Below are 22,139 nucleotides of genomic sequence, written 5' to 3' on the forward strand. Positions count from 1 at the left end.
GCTCCTCATACATCTGCCCAGACACACCTTAAATGAATCTACCGTGCCTGCCTCTCCCACCTCTACTGGGCACCCACCACCCTCTGTGTGAAGTACGTGCCGTGTGTATCCCCCTTAAACCTTTCACCTCTCACCTTGAAAGTGTGACCCCTGGGTGACTGAATCCTTCACCCTGGGAGGAAAAAGCTTGTCTCTATCCACCCTGTCGATACCCTTCATGGTTTTTTAAACCACAAATGCATCCTAAATGCGTCACCTCACATTTGGTCTGGATTGAACTCCATCTCCCACTTACCCGCCCAACTCTCCAGTCTATCTTATCTCCTCCTGTATTCTCTGACAGTCCCTTACACTTTCTGCTACTCCACCAATCTTCGGTGTCATCTGCAAACTTGCGGATCATTCCAACAGTGCCCTCTTCCAGATCATTTCTGTATGTTACAAACAGCAGTGGGCCCCAACACTGATCCCTGTGGGACACCACTGGGCACCTTTCTCCATTTTGAGAAACTCCCTCTAACTCCTACTCTCTGTCTCCTGTTCCTTATCCACCTCGCTAGGACACCCTGCACACCATGTGACTTCACTTTCTCCATTAGTTTACCATGGGGAACCTTCTCAAACCCCTTACTAAAGGCCATGTATATGACATCGACAGCCCTTCCTTCATCTAACAATTTGGTCACTTCCTCAAAGAACTCTATCAAGTTGGTAAGGTACAATCTCCCCCGCACAAAACCATGCTGCCTATCACTGATAAGCTCATTCCTTTCCAAATATAAATAGATTTTATCTCTCAGTACCTTCTCCAGCAACTTTCCCACCACCAACGTCAGGCTCACTGGTCTGTAGTTACCTGGAATATCCCTACTACCCTTCTTGTACAGGGGGACAACATGAACAACCCTCCAGTCCTCCAGCACCTTACCTGTATTTAAGGATGCCACAAAGATATCTGTCAGGGCCCCAGCTATTTCCTCTCTCGCCTCCATCAGCGACCTGGGATAGATCCCATCTGGTCCTGGGGATTTGTTCACCTTAATAACCACTAGCCTACCCAACACATTCTCCCTACTTATGTCAACGTGATCCAGACTAATCAAACTTCTATCTCCAGCCTCAACATTCATCATGTCCCTCTCCTCAGTGAACACTGATGCAAAGTAATCATTGAGAATCTCACCCATTCTCTCAGGTTCGGCACACAGTCTTCCTTCATTATCCTTTAGTGGACCAATCCTTTCTCTAGTTACCTGCTTGCTGCTTACCTAAGAATAAAATGCTTTGGGATTCTCCTTAATTCTGCTTGCTAAAGTTATTTCATGACCCCTTTTAGCCCGCTTGATTCCTCATTTAAGATTGCTGCTACTGTGCTGATATTCCCCCAGGGCCCGTTCTGTTCGTAGCTGCCTGGACCTTATGTACACTTCCCTTTTCCTCTTGGCTAGTCGTACAATTTCTCCTGTCGTCCACGGTTCACCAATCTTGCCCTTCCTATCCTCTGCCTTCAACGGGACATGTCTATCCTGCACTATCTTTGAAAGCCTCCCCCATCTCAAATGTGGACTTCCCTTCAAATAGCCGCGTCCAATCCACGTTTCCCAGCTCCTGCCGAATTTTGATATAACTGGCCCTGTTTACTACTCTTCCCTCAGGACCACTCTCGTCTTTGTCTCCCGAGTATTCTAAAACTTACAGAGTTTTAGTGGTCACTGTTCCCAAAGAAATCAATCCCCCACCGCAACTTCTCCCACCTGTCCTGGCTCGTTCCCCAGTACCAGGTCCAAGATGGCCCCTTCCCTCGTCGGACTAGAAAACTCTCCTGGACGCTTCTTACAAATTGTACTCCATCCAGACCTCTGGCAGGAAGTGTATCCCAGTCAATGTTGGGAACATTAAAATCTCCCGTCACCACTACCCTATTGCCTCGCCATCTTTCCATAACCTGTTTCCCTGTTTGTTCTTCTACCTCACGCTCACTGTTGGGAGGCCTGTAATACAGCCCCAACAAGGTAACTGCACCCTTCTGATTTCTCAGCTCCACCTCACTGCTAACGCCCTCCATAGTGTGCTCCTTTGGCACAGCCGTGTTATTGTCCCTAAGCAGCAATGCAACACCACCTCCTCCCCCCCCCCCCCCAACCCCCTTTGACTTCCCTCCCTGTCCTGTCTGAAGCGCCTATATCCTGGAACATTCAGTTGCCAATCATCATCCCCTTCCTTCAACCAAGTCTCTGTGATGGCAGTAACATCATACTCCCAGGCCCCAATCCGAGCCCCAAATCCACCTGCCTTACCCACGAATACTCCTTGCATTAAAGTCGATGCACTTCAGGCCACCAGTTCGTTTGCGCTCGCCTGCTCCCTGCCTACTCTTCCCCCTTATTCATGTTATCGTCACGATTCTTACAGTCTCCACCTCGCTGTCGACGTCTCTTCTGGCTCCCAGTCACATTAGTTTAAAACCTCCCCAAACGCAGTCGCAAAAACTCCCCCCAAGGACATTGGTTCCCGTCTGGTTCGGATGTAGACCGTCCAATTTGTAATAGTCCCACCATCCCCCCCCAGAACCAGTCCCAGAGTCCCATAAATCTGAGCCTCTCCCTCCTACACCATCCCTCGGGCCACGTCTTCATCCTGCCTGTTTTGTTTTTCATTTCTACACTGGCTAGCACGTGGCACTGGGAGCGATCCCGCGATCACTAGCTGTGAGGTCCTCTTTAATATCTCTCCGAGTTCCCTGAATTCTGCTTTCAGGACCTCCACTCGTTTTTCACGTCTATCGTTGGTGCCTATATGTATCATAGCAATTGGCTGTTCCCATTATCCATGTCCCCCCCCGATCCTTTTAAATGTTATCATTGTACCAGCCCCCACCACTCCCTCTGGCAGCTCGTTCCCCACACGCACCACCCTCTGGGGGAAAAAGTTACCCCTCGGGTCCCTTTCCCCCCTCTCACCTTAAACCTACCCCCCCTCTAGTTCTGGACTCCCCCACCCCAGGGGGAAAACACCTTGTCTATTTACCCTATCCATGCCCCCCCCTCATGATTTAATAACCCTCTAGTTCTGGGCTCCCCCCACCCCAGGGGGAAAAGACCTTGTCTATTTACCCTATCCACACCCCCCTCATGATTTTATAAACCTCTATAAGGTCACCCCTCAGCCTCTGCTCCAGGGAGAACAGCCCCCGGCCTATCCAGCCTCTCCCTGTAGCCCGAACTCTCCAACCCAAGCAATATCCTTTCAAATCTTTTCTGAACCTTTTCAAGTTTCCCAACATCGTTCCTGCAGCAGCGACACATGAATCTGGACGGCACGATTGCTCAGTGGTTAGCGCTGCAGCCTCTCAGCGCCAGGGACCAGGATTCGATACCACCCTCGGGCAACTCTCTCTCTGTGTGGAGTTTGCACATTCACCCAGTGTCTGCGTGGGTTTCCTCCCACAGTCCAAAGATATGCAGGTTGGGGTGGATTGGCCGTGCTAAATTGTCCCGTAGTGCCCAGGGATGTACAGGTTAGGGTGGGATTGGCCGTGCTAAATTGTCCCCGTAGTGCCCAGGGATGTGCAGGTTAGGGTGGGATTGGCCGTGCTAAATTGTCCCATAGTGCCCAGGGATGTACAGGTTAGGGTGGATTGGCCGTGCTAAATTGTCCCCATCGTGCCCAGGGATGTACAGGTTAGGGTGGATTGGCCGTGCTAAATTGTCCCCATCGTGCCCAGGGATGTACAGGTTAGGGTGGATTGGCCGTGCTAAATTGTCCCCGGAGTTCCCAGGGATGTACAGGTTAGGGTGGATTGGCCGTGCTAAATTGTCCCCGTAGTGCCCAGGGATGTACAGGTTAGGGTGGATTGGCCGTGCTAAATTGTCCCATAGTGCCCAGGGATGTACAGGTTAGGGTGGATTGGCCGTGCTAAATTGGCCCCGTAGTGCCCAGGGATGTGCATGTTAGGGTGGATTGGCCGTGCTAAATTGTCCCCGTAGTGCCCAGGGATGTGCAGGTTAGGGTGGATTGGCCGTGTTAAATTGTCCCGTAGTGCCCAGGGATGTGCAGGTTAGGGTGGATTGGCCGTGCTAAATTGTCCCTGTAGTGCCCAGGGATGTGCAGGTTAGGGTGGATTGACCGTGCTAAATTGTCCCCGTAGTGCCCAGGGATGTACAGGTTAGGGTGGATTGGCCGTGCTAAATTGTCCCCGTAGTGCCCAGGGATGTACAGGTTAGGATGGATTGGCCGTGCTAAATTGTCCCCGTAGTGCCCAGGGATGTACAGGTTAGGGTGGATTGGCCGTGCTAAATTGTCCCCGTAGTGCCCAGGGCTGTGCAGGTTAGGGTGGATTGGCCGTGCTAAATTGTCCCCGTAGTGCCCAGGGATGTACAGGTTAGGGTGGATTGGCCGTGCTAAATTGTCCCATAGTGCCCAGGGATGTACAGGTTAGGGTGGATTGGCCGTGCTAAATTGTCCCATAGTGCCCAGGGATGTACAGGTTAGGGTGGATTGGCCGTGCTAAATTGTCCCCGTAGTGCCCAGGGATGTACAGGTTAGGGTGGATTGGCCGTGCTAAATTGTCCCCGTAGTGCCCAGGGATGTACAGGTTAGGGTGGATTGACCGTGCTAAATTGTCCCTGTAGTGCCCAGGGATGTGCAGGTTAGGGTGGATTGGCCGTGCTAAATTGTCCCCGTAGTGCCCAGGGATGTGCAGGTTAGGGTAGATTGGCCGTGCTAAATTGTCCCCATAGTGCCCAGGGATGTACAGGTTAGGGTGGATTGGCCGTGCTAAATTGTCCCATAGTGCCCAAGGATGTACAGGTTAGGGTGGATTGGCCGTGCTAAATTGTCTGGGGTGTTCAGGGATGTGTTGGTTAGGTGTGTTGGCTGTGGGAAATGCAGGGTTAAAAGGGTAGCAGCATTGGGCGTGGTGGGGGGATGTGTGTGAAATGAGTCTGGGTGGGATGCTCTTCAGAGGTCGGTGAGGACCCGTTGGGCTGAATGGCCTGTTTCCAGACTCTGTCGAGGTTCTGTCGCAATTGAACGCAGTATTCCAAAAGCGGCCCAACCAATCTCCTGTAGACCTCCCAGCTCCTACACTCAAAGCTCCGAGCGATGAACGCAAGTGTCCGAAACGCCATCTGATCCAGCCTGTGCTGCAAACTACAACACAATGATGTCCCTGAACCCTTCGGTCTCTCTGTTTGACAATACTCCCCAAGGCCCAACTTTCAGTTGTGTCCGTCCTGGTCCATTGCATCGAAATGTGAAACGTTCCATTTATCCAAATGAAACTCCCATCTGCTGCTCCTCAGTCCATTCACCCAGTTGACTGCGATCCTGTTGTCATATTCGATCACCTTTCTCACTGTCCGCTGTACCCACCAGGCTTGGTGTCATCCGTAAACTTATTAACCACGTCCTCTGTGTTCTCACCCCAAATGGTTTATATCAACGATGAACAACAGTGGTGCCAGGACCTCTTCAGAGGGTCAGGGTGCATTCACTAAGTTGGATCGCCTGCTCACATGGCAGGGATTCTGAGATTGGGAGGGGAAAGACTCAGGTGAGGGGGGGTAGGGGGGGCAACTGACTTGGGACAGGGCTGACTCCACACAGCCGTGAATATGGTAGCCATGGGGTTGAGGAATAGATCAACATCTGGGGCACTGCGGGTGTCTGTGAGTGGGGTTCAATACCGGGGTCTGCGTGTGCACACATTTGTACGTGCCTGTGGGGGTGGGGGTGTGTGCGCACGTGTTTGTACGTGCCTGTGGGGGTGGGGGTGTGTGCGCACGTGTTTGTACGTGCCTGTGGGGGTGGGGGTGTGTGCGCACGTGTTTGTACGTGCCTGTGGGGGTGGGGGTGTGTGCGCACGTGTTTGTACGTGCCTGTGGGGGTGGGGGTGTGCGCGTGCGTGTTTGTAGGTGTCTGTGGGTGTGGGGGTGTGTGCGTGCGTGTTTGTTTGTATGTGCCTGTGGGTGTGGGGGTGTGTGCGTGCGTGTTTGTTTGTATGTGCCTGTGGGTGTGGGGGTGTGTGCGCGCATGTTTGTACATGCCTGTGGGGGTGGGGGTGTGCGCGTGCGTGTTTGTAGGTGTCTGTGGGTGTGGGGGTGTGTGCGTGCGTGTCTGTACGTGCCTGTGGGTGTGGGGGTGTGTGTGCGTGTCTGTACATGCCTGTGGGGGTGGGGGTGTGCGCGTGCGTGTTTGTAGGTGTCTGTGGGTGTGGGGGTGTGTGCGCGCGTGTTGTAGGTGTCTGTGGGTGTGGGGGTGTGTGCGCGCGTGTTGTAGGTGTCTGTGGGTGTGGGGGTGTGTGCGCACGTGTTTGTACGTGCCTGTGGGGGTGGGGGTGTGTGCGCGCGTGTTTGTACGTGCCTGTGGGTGTGGGGGTTGTGCGCGCGTGTTTGTACGTGCCTGTGGGTGTGGGGGTGTGTGCGCGCGTGTTTGTAGGTGTCTGTGGGTGTGGGGGTGTGTGCGCACGTGTTTGTACGTGCCTGTGGGTGTGGGGGTGTGTGCGCGCGTGTTTGTACGTGCCTGTGGGTGTGGGGGTTGTGCGCGCGTGTTTGTACGTACCTGTGGGGGTGGGGGGGTGTGCGCGCGTGTTTGTAGGTGCCTGTGGGTGTGGGGGTGTGTGCGCACGTGTTTGTACGTGCCTGTGGGGGTGTGTGTGCGCGTGTTTGTACGTGCCTGTGGGTGTGGGGGTGTGTGCGCGCGTGTTTGTAGGTGCCTGTGGGTGTGGGGGGGTGTGCGCGTGTTTGTACATGTGTGGGGGTGTGTGCGTGTTTGTACGTGTCTGTGGGTGTGGGGGTGTGTGCGCACGTGTTTGTACGTGCCTGTGGGTGTGGGGGTGTGTGCGCGCGTGTTTGTAGGTGCCTGTGGGTGTGGGTGTGTGTGCGCGTGTTTGTACATGTCTGTGGGTGTGGGGGTGTGTGTGCGCGTGTTTGTACATGTCTGTGGGTGTGGGGGTGTGTGCATGTTTGTACGTGTCTGTGGGTGTGGGGGTGTGTGCGCGCGTGTTTGTACGTGTCTGTGGGGGTGGGGGTGTGTGCGCGCGTGTTTGTACGTGCCTGTGGGGGTGGGGGTATGTGTGTGCGTGTTTGTACCTGCCTGTGGGTATGGGGGTGGGTATGTGTGTTTGTACGTGCCTGTGGGGGTGAGTGCGCGCGTGTTTGTACGTGCCTGTGTGGGTGGGGGTGAGTGCGCGCGTGTTTGTACGTGCCTGTGGGGGTGGGGGTGAGTGCACGCGTGTTTGTACGTGCCTGTGGGGGTGGGGGTGAGTGCACGCGTGTTTGTACGTGCCTGTGGGGGTGGGGAGGTGTGCGTGCGTGTTTGTACGTGCCTGTGGGGGTGGGGGTGTGTGCGTGCGTGTTTGTACATGCCTGTGGGGGTGGGGGTGTGTGCTTGCGTGTTTGTACGTGCCTGTGGGTGTGGCGGTGTGTGCGCACGTGTTTGCACGTGTCTGTGTGTGTGTGTGTATGTGTGTGCGTGTTTGTACCTGACTGGGGGTGTGGGGGTGTGTACGCGTGTTTGTACGTGCCTGTGTGCGCGCGCGCGTGTTTGTACGTGCCTGTGTGCGCGCGCGCGTATTTGTACGTGCCTGTGTGCGCGCGCGAGCACGCGTTTGTACGTGCCTGTGTGTGCGCGCGCACGCGTTTGTACGTGCCTGTGTGTGCGCGCGCGTGCGTTTGTACGTGCCTGTGTGTGCGCGCGCGTGCGTTTGTACGTGCCTGTGTGTGCGCGCGCGTGCGTTTGTACGTGCCTGTGTGTGCGCGCGCGCGTGAGTTTGTACGTGCCTGTGTGTGCGCGCGCGCGCGTTTGTACGTGCCTGTGTGTGCGCGCGCGCGCGTTTGTACGTGCCTGTGGATGCGGGGCTGTGTGCGCGTGTGTTTGTGCTTGCGTGTGGGTGTGTGTGCGCGCGTGTTTGTACGTGCCTGTGGGTATGGGGGTGGGTATGCGTGTTTGTACGTGTGTGGGGGGGTTGTGTGCGTGCGTGTTTGTAAGTGCCTGTGGGGGTGTGTGCGTGCGTGTTTGTACGTGCCTGTGGATGTGGGGCTGTGTGCGCGCGTGTTTGTACGTGCCTGTGGGGGTGGGGGTGTGCACGCGCGTTTGTACGTGCCTGTGGATGTGGGGCAGTGTGCGCGCGTTTGTACGTGCCTGTGGGGGTGGGGGTGTGTGCGCGCGTGTTTGTACGTGCCTGTGGGTGTGGGATGTGTGCGCGCGTATTTGTACGTGCCTGTGGGTGTGGGGGGGTGTGCGCATGAGTTTGTACGTGCCTCTGTGTGTGTGTGTGTGTGTGTGCGTGTGTTTGTATGTGCCTGTGGGGGGGTGTGCGCGTGTTTGTACGTGCCTGTGGGTGTGGGGTGTGTGCGTGTATGTACGTGCTGGTGGGGGTGTGTGCGTGTTTGTAGGTGCCTGTGGGTGTGGGGGTGTGTGCGCGTGTTTGTACGTGCCTGTGGGTGTGGGGGGGTGTGCGTGCGTGTGTGTACATGCCTGTAGGGGTGGGGGTGTGTGCGTGTCTGTAGGTGCCTGTGGGTGGGTGTGTGTGTGTGCGCGTGTTAGTACGTGCCTGTGGGTGTGGGGGGGTGTGCGTGCGTGTCTGTACATGCCTGTAGGGGTGGGGGTGTGTGCGTGTTTGTAGGTGCCTGTGGGTGTGGGTGTGTGTGCGCGTGTTTGTACGTGCCTGTGGGTGTGGGGGTGTGCGTGCGTGTCTGTACATGCCTGTGGGTGTGTGTGTGTGCGTGTTTGTACGTGTCTGTGGGTGTGGGGGGGTGTGCGCACGTGTTTGTATGTGTCTGTGTGTGCGCGCGCGCGCGTTTGTACGTGCCTGTGGATGCGGGGCTGTGTGCGCGCGTGTTTGTGCTTGCGTGTGGGTGTGTGTGCGCGCGTGTTTGTACGTGCCTGTGGGTATGGGGGTGGGTATGCGTGTTTGTACGTGCCTGTGGGTGTGGGGGGGTTGTGTGCGTGCGTGTTTGTACGTGCCTGTGGGGGTGTGTGCGTGCGTGTTTGTACGTGCCTGTGGATGTGGGGCTGTGTGCGCGCGTGTTTGTACGTGCCTGTGGGGGTGGGGGTGTGCACGCGCGTTTGTACGTGCCTGTGGATGTGGGGCTGTGTGCGCGCGTGTTTGTACGTGCCTGTGGGGGTGGGGGTGTGTGCGCGCGTGTTTGTACGTGCCTGTGGGTGTGGGATGTGTGCGCGCGTATTTGTACGTGCCTGTGGGTGTGGGGGGGTGTGCGCATGAGTTTGTACGTGCCTCTGTGTGTGTGTGTGTGTGTGTGTGTGTGCGTGCGTGTCTGTACATGCCTGTAGGGGTGGGGGTGTGTGCGTGTTTGTAGGTGCCTGTGGGTGTGGGTGTGTGTGCGCGTGTTTGTACGTGCCTGTGGGTGTGGGGGTGTGCGTGCGTGTCTGTACATGCCTGTGGGTGTGTGTGTGTGCGTGTTTGTACGTGTCTGTGGGTGTGGGGGGGTGTGCGCACGTGTTTGTACGTGTCTGTGGGTATTGGGGGTGTGTGCGTGCGTGTGTGTTTGTACGTGCCTGTGGGGGTGGGGGGGTGTGCGTGCGTGTTTGTACGTGCCTGTGGGGGTGGGGGTGAGTGCGTGCGTGTTTGTGCTTGCGTGTGGGTGTGTGTGCGTGCGTGCGTGTTTGTACGTGCCTGTGGGTATGGGGGTGGGTATGCGTGTTTGTACGTGCCTGTGGGTGTGGGGGGGGGTGTGTGCGTGTGTGTTTGTACGTGCCTGTGGGGGTGAGTGCGTGCGTGTTTGTACGTGCCTGTGGATGTGGGGCTGTGTGCGCGTGTGTTTGTACGTGCCTGTGGGGGTGGGGGTGTGTGCGCGCGTGTTTGTACGTGCCTGTGGGTGTGGGGGTGTGTGCGCACGTATTTGTACGTGCCTGTGGGTGTGGGGGGGGGGTGTGCGCATGAGTTTGTACGTGCCTCTGTGTGTGTGTGTGTGTGTGTGTGTGCGTGTGTGTTTGTACGTGCCTGTGGGGGGGTGTGCGCGTGTTTGTACGTGCCTGTGGGTGTGGGGGTGTGCGCGCGCGTGTTTGTACGTGCCTGTGGGTGTGGGGGTGTGTGCGCGCGTGTTTGTACGTGCCTGTGGGGGTGGGGGTGAGTGCGCGCGTGTTTGTACGTGCCTGTGGGTGTGGAGGTTGTGCGCGCGTGTTTGTACGTGCCTGTGGGTGTGGGGGGGTGTGCGTGTGTGTACGTGCCTGTGGGTGTGGCGGGGGTGCGCGCGTGTTTGTACGTGCCTGTGGGTGTGTGGGGGGGGGTGCGCGCGTGTTTGTACGTGCCTGTGGGTGTGGCGGGGGTGCGCGCGTGTTTGTACGTGCCTGTGGGTGTGGGGGGGTGTGCGCGCGTGTTTGTACGTGCCTGTGGGTGTGGGGGGGGTGTGCGTGCGTGTTTGTACGTGCCTGTGGGTGTGGGGGTGTGTGCGCGCGTGTTTGTACGTGTCTGTGTGTGTGTGCGCGTGTGTTTGTACGTGTCTGTGTGTGTGTGTGCACGCGTGTTTGTATTTGTCTGTGTGTTTGCGCGCGTGTTTGTACGTCTGTGTGTGTGTACGCGCGTTTGTTTGTACGTGCCTGGGGGGGTTAGGGTGTGTGCGCGCCTGTTTGTGCGTGCCTGTGGGTGCGGGGGTTTGTGCGTGCGTGTTTGTGCGTACCTGCGGGTGCGGGGGTGTGTGCGTGCGTGTTTGTACGTGCCTTTGGGTGTGGGGGTGTGTGCGCGCGTGTTTGTACGTGCCTGTGGGTGTGGGGGGGTGTGTGGGGGGGTGTGCGCGTGTCTGTACGTGCCTGTGGGTGTGTGTGTGCGCGTGTTTGTACGTGTGTGTGGGGCGTGTGTGCATGCGTGTCTGTACGTGTCTGTGGGTGTGGGGGTGTGTGCGCGCGTGTCTGTACGTGTGTGGGGGTGTGTGCGCGCGTGTCTGTACGTGCCTGTGGGTGTGGGGGTCTGTGCGCGCTTGTTTGTACGTGCCTGTGGGTGTGGGGGTGTGCGCGTGTGTTTGTACGTGTCTGTGGGTGTGGGGGTGTGTGCGCGCGTGTCTGTACATGCCTGTGGGTGTGGGGGTGTGTGCACGCGTGTTTGTACATGCCTGTGGGTATGGGGGTGTGTGCGTGCGTGTTTGTCCATGCCTATGGGTGTGCGGGGGGGGGTGTGCGCGCGTGTCTCGACATGCCTGTGGGTGTGGGGGTGTGTGTGTGCGTGTTTGTACGTGCCTGTGGGGCTGCATGCGCGCGTGTTTGTACATGCCTGTAGGGGTGTGTGTGCGTGTTTGTACATGCCTGTGGGTGTGGGGGTGTGTGCTCACGTGTTTGTACTTGGGTGTGTGTATGGAGGTGTGTGCGCGCGTGTTTGTACGTGTCTGTGGGTGTGGGGGTGTGTGCATGCGTGTTTGTAAGTGCCTGTGGGTGCAGGGGTGTGTGTGCACGTGTTTGTACGTGCCTGTGGGGGTGTGTGCGTGCGTGTTTGTACGTGCCTGAGGGTGTGTGGGTGTGTGCGAGCGTGTTTGTACGTGCCTGTGGGGGGGTGTGCGCGCGTGTTTGTACGTGCCTGTGGGTGTGGGGGTTTGTGCGCGCGTGTTTGTACGTGCCTGTGGGTGTGGGGGTTTGTGTGCGCGTGTTTGTACGTGCCTGTGTGTGCGCGCGTGTTTGTACGTTTCTGTGTGTGTGCGCGTTTGTTTGTACGTGCCTGGGGGGGTTTGGGTGTGTGCGCGCTTGTTTGTACGTGCCTGTGGGTGTGGGGGTGTGTGCGAGCATGTTTGTGCGTGCCTGTGCCTGTGGGTGTGGGTGTGTGTGCATGCGTGCGTGTTTGTACGTGCCTGCGGGGGTGTGCGCGCGCGTGTTTGTCCGTGCCTGTGGGTGTGGGGGTGTGTGTGCGCGTGTTTGAACGTGCCTTTGGGTGTGGGGGTGTGCGCGCGCGTGTTTGTACGTGCCTGTGGGTGTGGGGGTGTGTGCGCGCGTGCCTGTGGGTGTGGGGGTGTGTGCGCGCGTGTTTGAACGTGTGTGGGGCTTGTGTGCGTGCGTGTCTGTACGTGCCTGTGGGTGTGCGGGTGTGTGTGCGCGTGCCTGTGGGTGTGGGGGGATGTGCGCGTGTTTGTACGTGCCTGTGGGTGTGGGGGTGTGTGCGCGCGTGTTTGTACGTGCCTGTGGGGGTGGGGGGATGTGCGCATGTTTGTACGTGCCTGTGGGTGTGGGGGTGTGTGCGCGCGTGTTTGAACGTGTGTGGGGCTTGTGTGCGTGCGTGTCTGTACGTGCCTGTGGGTGTGGGGGTGTGTGCGCGCGTGTTTGAACGTGTGTGGGGCTTGTGTGCGTGCGTGTCTGTACGTGCCTGTGGGTGTGGGGGGATGTGCGCGTGTCTGTACGTGCCTGTGGGTGTGGGGGTGTGTGTGCGCGTGTTTGTACGTGCCTGTGGGTGTGGGGGTGTGTGTGCGCGTGTTTGTACGTGTGTGTGGGGCGTGTGTGCGTGCGTGTCTGTGGGTGTGGGGGTGTGTGCGCGCGTGTTTGTAAGTGCCTGTGGGTGCAGGGGTGTGTGTGCACGTGTTTGTACGTGCCTGTGGGGGTGTGTGCGTGCGTGTTTGTACGTGCCTGAGGGTGTGTGCGAGCGTGTTTGTACGTGCCTGTGGGGGTGTGTGCGCGCGTGTTTGTACGTGCCTGTGGGGGGGTGTGCGCGCGTGTTTGTACGTGCCTGTGGGTGTGGGGGTTTGTGCGCACGTGTTTGTACGTGCCTGTGGGTGTGGGGGTTTGTGTGCGCGTGTTTGTACGTGCCTGTGTGTGCGCGCGTGTTTGTACGTTTCTGTGTGTGTGCGCGTTTGTTTGTACGTGCCTGGGGGGGTTTGGGTGTGTGCACGCCTGTTTGTGCGTGCCTGTGGGTGCGGGGGTGTGTGCGTGCGTGTTTGTGCGTGCCTGTGGGTGTGGGGGTGTGCGTGCGTGTCTGTACATGCCTGTGGGTGTGTGTGTGTGCGTGTTTGTACGTGTCTGTGGGTGTGGGGGGGTGTGCGCACGTGTTTGTATGTGTCTGTGTGTGCGCGCACGCGCGTTTGTACGTGCCTGTGGATGCGGGGCTGTGTGCGCGCGTGTTTGTGCTTGCGTGTGGGTGTGTGTGCGCGCGTGTTTGTACGTGCCTGTGGGTATGGGGGTGGGTATGCGTGTTTGTACGTGCCTGTGGGTGTGGGGGGGTTGTGTGCGTGCGTGTTTGTACGTGCCTGTGGGGGTGTGTGCGTGCGTGTTTGTACGTGCCTGTGGATGTGGGGCTGTGTGCGCGCGTGTTTGTACGTGCCTGTGGGGGTGGGGGTGTGCACGCGCGTTTGTACGTGCCTGTGGATGTGGGGCTGTGTGCGCGCGTGTTTGTACGTGCCTGTGGGGGTGGGGGTGTGTGCGCGCGTGTTTGTACGTGCCTGTGGGTGTGGGATGTGTGCGCGCGTATTTGTACGTGCCTGTGGGTGTGGGGGGGTGTGCGCATGAGTTTGTACGTGCCTCTGTGTGTGTGTGTGTGTGTGTGTGTGTGTGCGTGCGTGTCTGTACATGCCTGTAGGGGTGGGGGTGTGTGCGTGTTTGTAGGTGCCTGTGGGTGTGGGTGTGTGTGCGCGTGTTTGTACGTGCCTGTGGGTGTGGGGGTGTGCGTGCGTGTCTGTACATGCCTGTGGGTGTGTGTGTGTGCGTGTTTGTACGTGTCTGTGGGTGTGGGGGGGTGTGCGCACGTGTTTGTACGTGTCTGTGGGTATTGGGGGTGTGTGCGTGCGTGTGTGTTTGTACGTGCCTGTGGGGGTGGGGGTGAGTGCGTGCGTGTTTGTGCTTGCGTGTGGGTGTGTGTGCGTGCGTGCGTGTTTGTACGTGCCTGTGGGTATGGGGGTGGGTATGCGTGTTTGTACGTGCCTGTGGGTGTGGGGGGGGGTGTGTGCGTGTGTGTTTGTACGTGCCTGTGGGGGTGAGTGCGTGCGTGTTTGTACGTGCCTGTGGATGTGGGGCTGTGTGCGCGTGTGTTTGTACGTGCCTGTGGGGGTGGGGGTGTGTGCGCGCGTGTTTGTACGTGCCTGTGGGTGTGGGGGTGTGTGCGCACGTATTTGTACGTGCCTGTGGGTGTGGGGGGGGGGTGTGCGCATGAGTTTGTACGTGCCTCTGTGTGTGTGTGTGTGTGTGTGTGTGCGTGTGTGTTTGTACGTGCCTGTGGGGGGGTGTGCGCGTGTTTGTACGTGCCTGTGGGTGTGGGGGTGTGCGCGCGCGTGTTTGTACGTGCCTGTGGGTGTGGGGGTGTGTGCGCGCGTGTTTGTACGTGCCTGTGGGGGTGGGGGTGAGTGCGCGCGTGTTTGTACGTGCCTGTGGGTGTGGAGGTTGTGCGCGCGTGTTTGTACGTGCCTGTGGGTGTGGGGGGGTGTGCGTGTGTGTACGTGCCTGTGGGTGTGGCGGGGGTGCGCGCGTGTTTGTACGTGCCTGTGGGTGTGTGGGGGGGGTGCGCGCGTGTTTGTACGTGCCTGTGGGTGTGGCGGGGGTGCGCGCGTGTTTGTACGTGCCTGTGGGTGTGGGGGGGTGTGCGCGCGTGTTTGTACGTGCCTGTGGGTGTGGGGGGGGTGTGCGTGCGTGTTTGTACGTGCCTGTGGGTGTGGGGGTGTGTGCGCGCGTGTTTGTACGTGTCTGTGTGTGTGTGCGCGTGTGTTTGTACGTGTCTGTGTGTGTGTGTGCACGCGTGTTTGTATTTGTCTGTGTGTTTGCGCGCGTGTTTGTACGTCTGTGTGTGTGTACGCGCGTTTGTTTGTACGTGCCTGGGGGGGTTAGGGTGTGTGCGCGCCTGTTTGTGCGTGCCTGTGGGTGCGGGGGTTTGTGCGTGCGTGTTTGTGCGTACCTGCGGGTGCGGGGGTGTGTGCGTGCGTGTTTGTACGTGCCTTTGGGTGTGGGGGTGTGTGCGCGCGTGTTTGTACGTGCCTGTGGGTGTGGGGGTGTGTGTGGGGGGGTGTGCGCGTGTCTGTACGTGCCTGTGGGTGTGTGTGTGCGCGTGTTTGTACGTGTGTGTGGGGCGTGTGTGCATGCGTGTCTGTACGTGTCTGTGGGTGTGGGGGTGTGTGCGCGCGTGTCTGTACGTGTGTGGGGGTGTGTGCGCGCGTGTCTGTACGTGCCTGTGGGTGTGGGGGTCTGTGCGCGCTTGTTTGTACGTGCCTGTGGGTGTGGGGGTGTGCGCGTGTGTTTGTACGTGTCTGTGGGTGTGGGGGTGTGTGCGCGCGTGTCTGTACATGCCTGTGGGTGTGGGGGTGTGTGCACGCGTGTTTGTACATGCCTGTGGGTATGGGGGTGTGTGCGTGCGTGTTTGTCCATGCCTATGGGTGTGCGGGGGGGGGGTGTGCGCGCGTGTCTCGACATGCCTGTGGGTGTGGGGGTGTGTGTGTGCGTGTTTGTACGTGCCTGTGGGGCTGCATGCGCGCGTGTTTGTACATGCCTGTAGGGGTGTGTGTGCGTGTTTGTACATGCCTGTGGGTGTGGGGGTGTGTGCTCACGTGTTTGTACTTGGGTGTGTGTATGGAGGTGTGTGCGCGCGTGTTTGTACGTGTCTGTGGGTGTGGGGGTGTGTGCATGCGTGTTTGTAAGTGCCTGTGGGTGCAGGGGTGTGTGTGCACGTGTTTGTACGTGCCTGTGGGGGTGTGTGCGTGCGTGTTTGTACGTGCCTGAGGGTGTGTGGGTGTGTGCGAGCGTGTTTGTACGTGCCTGTGGGGGTGTGTGCGCGCGTGTTTGTACGTGCCTGTGGGGGGGTGTGCGCGCGTGTTTGTACGTGCCTGTGGGTGTGGGGGTTTGTGCGCGCGTGTTTGTACGTGCCTGTGGGTGTGGGGGTTTGTGTGCGCGTGTTTGTACGTGCCTGTGTGTGCGCGCGTGTTTGTACGTTTCTGTGTGTGTGCGCGTTTGTTTGTACGTGCCTGGGGGGGTTTGGGTGTGTGCGCGCTTGTTTGTACGTGCCTGTGGGTGTGGGGGTGTGTGCGAGCATGTTTGTGCGTGCCTGTGCCTGTGGGTGTGGGTGTGTGTGCATGCGTGCGTGTTTGTACGTGCCTGCGGGGGTGTGCGCGCGCGTGTTTGTCCGTGCCTGTGGGTGTGGGGGTGTGTGTGCGCGTGTTTGAACGTGCCTTTGGGTGTGGGGGTGTGCGCGCGCGTGTTTGTACGTGCCTGTGGGTGTGGGGGTGTGTGCGCGCGTGCCTGTGGGTGTGGGGGTGTGTGCGCGCGTGTTTGAACGTGTGTGGGGCTTGTGTGCGTGCGTGTCTGTACGTGCCTGTGGGTGTGCGGGTGTGTGTGCGCGTGCCTGTGGGTGTGGGGGGATGTGCGCGTGTTTGTACGTGCCTGTGGGTGTGGGGGTGTGTGCGCGCGTGTTTGTACGTGCCTGTGGGGGTGGGGGGATGTGCGCATGTTTGTACGTGCCTGTGGGTGTGGGGGTGTGTGCGCGCGTGTTTGAACGTGTGTGGGGCTTGTGTGCGTGCGTGTCTGTACGTGCCTGTGGGTGTGGGGGTGTGTGCGCGCGTGTTTGAACGTGTGTGGGGCTTGTGTGCGTGCGTGTCTGTACGTGCCTGTGGGTGTGGGGGGATGTGCGCGTGTCTGTACGTGCCTGTGGGTGTGGGGGTGTGTGTGCGCGTGTTTGTACGTGCCTGTGGGTGTGGGGGTGTGTGTGCGCGTGTTTGTACGTGTGTGTGGGGCGTGTGTGCGTGCGTGTCTGTGGGTGTGGGGGTGTGTGCGCGCGTGTTTGTAAGTGCCTGTGGGTGCAGGGGTGTGTGTGCACGTGTTTGTACGTGCCTGTGGGGGGTGTGTGCGTGCGTGTTTGTACGTGCCTGAGGGTGTGTGCGAGCGTGTTTGTACGTGCCTGTGGGGGTGTGTGCGCGCGTGTTTGTACGTGCCTGTGGGGGGGTGTGCGCGCGTGTTTGTACGTGCCTGTGGGTGTGGGGGTTTGTGCGCACGTGTTTGTACGTGCCTGTGGGTGTGGGGGTTTGTGTGCGCGTGTTTGTACGTGCCTGTGTGTGCGCGCGTGTTTGTACGTTTCTGTGTGTGTGCGCGTTTGTTTGTACGTGCCTGGGGGGGTTTGGGTGTGTGCGCGCCTGTTTGTGCGTGCCTGTGGGTGCGGGGGTGTGTGCGTGCGTGTTTGTGCGTGCCTGTGGGTGTGGGTGTGTGTGCATGCGTGCGTGTTTGTACGTGCCTGCGGGGGTGTGCGCGCGCGTGTTTGTCCGTGCCTGTGGGTGTGGGGGTGTGTAGTGCGCGTGTTTGAACGTGCCTTTGGGTGTGGGGGTGTGCGCGCGCGTGTTTGTACGTGCCTGTGGGTGTGGGGGTGTGTGCGCGCGTGCCTGTGGGTGTGGGGGTGTGTGTGCGCGTGTTTGAACGTGCCTTTGGGTGTGGGGGTGTGCGCGCGCGTGTTTGTACGTGCCTGTGGGTGTGGGGGTGTGTGCGCGCGTGCCTGTGGGTGTGGGGGGGGTGTGCGCGCGTGTTTGAACGTGTGTGGGGCTTGTGTGTGTGCGTGTCTGTACGTGCCTGTGGGTGTGTGTGCGCGTGCCTGTGGGTGTGGGGGGATGTGCGCGTGTTTGTACGTGCCTGTGGGTGTGGGGGTGTGTGCGCGCGTGTTTGAACGTGTGTGGGGCTTGTGTGCGTGCGTGTCTGTACGTGCCTGTGGGTGTGTGTGCGCGTGCCTGTGGGTGTGGGGGGATGTGCGCGTGTTTGTACGTGCCTGTGGGTGTGGGGGTGTGTGCGCGCGTGTTTGAACGTGTGTGGGGCTTGTGTGCGTGCGTGTCTGTACGTGCCTGTGGGTGTGGGGGGATGTGCGCGTGTCTGTATGTGCCTGTGGGTGTGGGGGTGTGTGTGCGCGTGTTTGTACGTGTGTGTGGGGGCGTGTGTGCGTGCGTGTCTGTGGGTGTGGGGGTGTGTGCGCGCTTGTTTGTACGTGCCTGTGGGGGTGTGTGCGTGCGTGTTTGTACGTGCCTGTGGGTGTGGGGGTCTGTGCGCGCGTGTTTGTACGTGCCTGTGGGTGTGGGGGTGTGTGCGTGTTTGTACGTGCCTGTGGGTGTACGGGGGGTGTGTGCGCGCGTGTCTGTACGTGCCTGTGGGGGTGGGGTTGTGTGCGTGCGTGTCTGTACATGCCGTGGGGGTGTGTGCGCGCGTGTTTGAACGTGTGTGGGGCTTGTGTGCGTGCGTGTCTGTACGTGCCTGTGGGTGTGGGGGGATGTGCGCGTGTCTGTATGTGCCTGTGGGTGTGGGGGTGTGTGTGCGCGTGTTTGTACGTGTGTGTGGGGCGTGTGTGCGTGCGTGTCTGTGGGTGTGGGGGTGTGTGCGCGCTTGTTTGTACGTGCCTGTGGGGGTGTGTGCGTGCGTGTTTGTACGTGCCTGTGGGTGTGGGGGTCTGTGCGCGCGTGTTTGTACGTGCCTGTGGGTGTGGGGGGTGTGTGCGTGTTTGTACGTGCCTGTGGGTGTACGGGGGGTGTGTGCGCGCGTGTCTGTACGTGCCTGTGGGGGTGGGGTTGTGTGCGTGCGTGTCTGTACATGCCGTGGGGGTGTGTGCGCGCGTGTTTGTACGTGCCTGTGGGGGTGGGGGTGTGTGTGTATGTGTGGGTGGGGAAGGAGGAGGAGGGGGTGCGCGCGCACACACATTTGTATGGCCCTGTGCCTTTGCGAGGGTGTCTGTGTCCGTGTCCTCCACTCACATCCCTCCCTCCCTCTGTCTGTCTCTCTCCGCTCTCAGATGCAGATGCGGTTTGACGGGAAGATTGGGTTCCCCGGGGGGTTTGTGGATCTGCGGGACGGTACACTGGAGGATGGTCTGAACCGTGAGCTCTCCGAGGAGCTGGGCTGTGACCCCACGATGCTGTGCATCACCGAATCGGACTACGCCAGTTCCCATGCCACCGAGGCCCTGCTCCAGAAGGTGGTCGCCCCACTTCTACACCAAGAAGATCTCGCTGGAGGAGCTGCACAAGGTCGAGCTGTCCGCTGTTCAGGCCAAGGATCACGGCCGTGAGGTAAGGGAGCGATTTCCACCGCACACAGGCCGACAGGGGCACACACACACTGCCTCTCTGTCTCTGTCTGTCTCTCTGTCTGTCTGTGTCTCTGTCTGTCTGTGTCTCTGTCTGTCTGTGTCTCTGTCTGTCTGTGTCCCTCTCCCTGCCTCTCCCTCCCTCTCTCCCTCCCATCTCTCCCTCCCTCTCTCCCTCCCTCTCTCCCTCCCTCTCTCCCTCCCTCTCTCCCTCCCTCTCTCCCTCTCCCTCTCCCTCTCCCTCTCCCTCTCCCTCTCCCTCTCCCTCTCCCTCTCTCACACAAAGTACGGCAGGATCCCATGCTGTCACCCAGAGAGGCCGTGGGCCTGTTGTCCCGGACTCTGTGGGGATCAGGTGTACTCGGTGGGAGTTAGCCTTGGTGAGGCTACCCCGTGGTTCACCCCCGGAGTCGGGTGGGACACCAAATAGTACGTAACTGCCCCTCCCTCCCTCCCTCCCTCCCTCCCGCCACACCACCCCCCGAATCAGCCCCAGTGTCCTGCACAGTCAGGTTCATTCCCCTCCTTCGTGTTCCCAGGCCCCGCTGTCTGTCTGGTTCCACCCGGTACACCCGCATCAGGAACAGTCCGCTCGGGGGCTGTGGGAGGCTTGGGGGCTGTGGGAGGCTCGGGGGCTGTGGGAGGCTCGGGGGCTGTGGGAGGGTCAGCGCTGAGGGAGCGGGTGCTGTGGGAGGGTCAGTGCTGAGGGAGTGGGTGCTGAGGGAGGGTCAGTGCCCAGCTCCCCCCCTCTGCCCTGTGCTGGGTGTAAATACCCCATAGGCTCGGGATGATGAAGAGTGTTCTCTCCAGCTCCTGAAGCCAGCCCACTGATCCTCAACCAAGGCACATCTGGATAATAGTAACAGGATAGGACAGAGTCAGCATGGATTTATGAAGGGGAAATCATGCTTGACTAATCTTCTTGAATTTTTTGAGGATGTAACTCGGAAGATGGACGAGGGAGATCCAGTGGATGTAGTGTACCTGGACTTTCAGAAAGCTTTTGATAAAGTCCCACACAAGAGGTTAGTGAGTAAAATTAGGGCGCACGGGATTGGGGGCAAAGTACTAGATTGGATAGAGAATTGGTTGGCTAACAGGAAACAAAGGGTAGTGATTAACGGCTCCATTTCGAAATGGCAGGCAGTGACCAGTGGGGTACCGCAGGGATCCGTGCTGGGACCGCAGCTTTTTACAATATATGTAAATGATATAGAAGATGGTATCAGCAATAACATTAGCAAATTTGCTGATGACACAAAGCTAGGTGGTAGGGGTGAAATGTGATGAGGATGTTAGGGGATTACAGGGTGACCTGGACAAGTTAGGTGAGTGGGCAGATGCATGGCAGATGCAGTTTAATGTGGATAAATGTCTGGTTATCCACTTTGGTGGCAAGAACAGGAAGGCAGATTACTACCTCAATGGTATCAAATTAGGTAAAGGGGCTGTTCAGAGAGATCTGGGTGTTCTTGTCCACCAGTCAATGAAGGCAAGCATGCAGGTACAGCAGGTCGTGAAGAAGGCTAATAGCATGCTGGCCTTCATAACAAGAGGGATTGAGTATAGAAGCAAAGAGGTGCTTCTGCAGCTGTACAGGGCCCTGGTGAGACCACACCTGGAGTACTGTGTACAGTTCTGGTCTCCAAATTTGAGGAAAGACATTCTGGCTATTGAGGGAGTGCAGCATAGGTTCACGAGGTCAATTCCTGGAATGGCAGGATTGCCTTACACGGAAAGACTGAAGCGACTGGGCTTGTATACCCTTGAGTTTAGAAGACTGAGAGGGGATCTGATTGAAACGTATAGGCTTATGAAAGGACTGGACACTCTGGCAGGAGGGAACATATTTCCGTTGATGGGGGAGTGCCGAACCAGAGGACACAACTTAAAAATACGGGGTAGACCATTTAGGACAGAGATGAGGAGAAACTACTTCACACAGAGAGTGGTGGCTGTGTGGAATGCTCTGCCCCAGAGGGCAGTGGAGGCCCAGTCTCTGGATTCATTTAAGAAAGAATTGGATAGAGCTCTTAAAGATAGTGGAATCAAGGGTTATGGAGATAAGGCTGGAACAGGATACTAATTAGGAATGATCAGCCATGATCATATTGAATGGCGGTGCAGGCTCGAAGGGCAGAATGGCCTACTCCTGCATCTATTGTCTATTGTCTATTGTTCCCCTGAGGCTGCCATTATCCCTTTTATATCGATGGGCAGCTTGTCACTATATGATCTGGCACATTCGCTTTTGATTGCAATCGCTGATTGATTCCAGAGCTCTGTCATTGATTGGGAAACACTTGGGGTCATGCTGCTGGTGATTTGTTCATGTCTGCCTGGCCTTGAAGTGTATTCACATGACCATATACTCAAAATACACACACAGACACAGCTTGCTGTCTATTCCTGGCTCACTCCTCCTCCCCTCCCTTCTCGCTGTTCGTTGTATAAATGTGCATGTTGTGTGTTGGACGCGTGCTCTCTTTCTTTCTCATGTCTGTCTATCTCTCTCGATGGTGTGTCTCTGTATGTCGTGTGTCTCTCTCTTTCTATGTCTCTCTGGCTGTTTCTCTCTTTGTCAATGTGTCCCTCCATCTGTCTCTCTCTGTCATGTGTCACTTTGGCTGATTGCCTGTCAACAGGCCTCTGCCTGTTGTGTCTTCCCACCTCTGCCTCAGTGCTTAAGGACCAGGGGCTATGGGAGGGTCTGCGCTGAGGGAGCGGGTGCTGTGGGAGGGTCAGTGCTGAGGGAGTGGGTGCTGTGGGAGGGTCAGTGCTGAGGGAGTGGGTGCTGTGGGAGGGTCAGTGCTGAGGGAGTGGGTGCTGTGGGAGGGTCAGTGCTGAGGGAGTGGGGGCTGTGGGAGGGTCAGTGCTGAGGGAGTGGGGACTGTGGGAGGGTCAGTGCTGAGGGAGTGGGGGCTGTGGGAGGGTCAGTGCTGAGGGAGTGGGGGCTGTGGGAGGGTCAGTGCTGAGGGAGCGGGGGCTGTGGGAGGGTCTGCGCTGAGGGAGCGGGTGCTGTGGGAGGTTCAGTGCTGAGGGAGTGGGGGCTGTGGGAGGGTCAGTGCTGAGGGAGTGGGGGCTGTGGGAGGGTCAGTGCTGAGGGAGTGGGGGCTGTGGGAGGGTCAGTGCTGAGGGAGTGGGGGCTGTGGGAGGGTCAGTGCTGAGGGAGTGGGTGCTGTGG

General features: G+C 58.5%; 1 pseudogene; it reads left to right on the forward strand.

Moving 5' to 3' along the window:
• LOC140472774 (U8 snoRNA-decapping enzyme-like) overlaps positions 1-18,966 on the forward strand; it is a 28,433-nt pseudogene extending 9,467 nt beyond the window's left edge.
• The last annotated feature ends 3,173 nt before the right edge of the window (positions 18,967-22,139 follow it).

The sequence above is a fragment of the Chiloscyllium punctatum genome, unplaced genomic scaffold, assembly GCF_047496795.1.
Source record: "Chiloscyllium punctatum isolate Juve2018m unplaced genomic scaffold, sChiPun1.3 scaffold_441, whole genome shotgun sequence".
Lineage (NCBI taxonomy): Eukaryota > Metazoa > Chordata > Chondrichthyes > Orectolobiformes > Hemiscylliidae > Chiloscyllium > Chiloscyllium punctatum.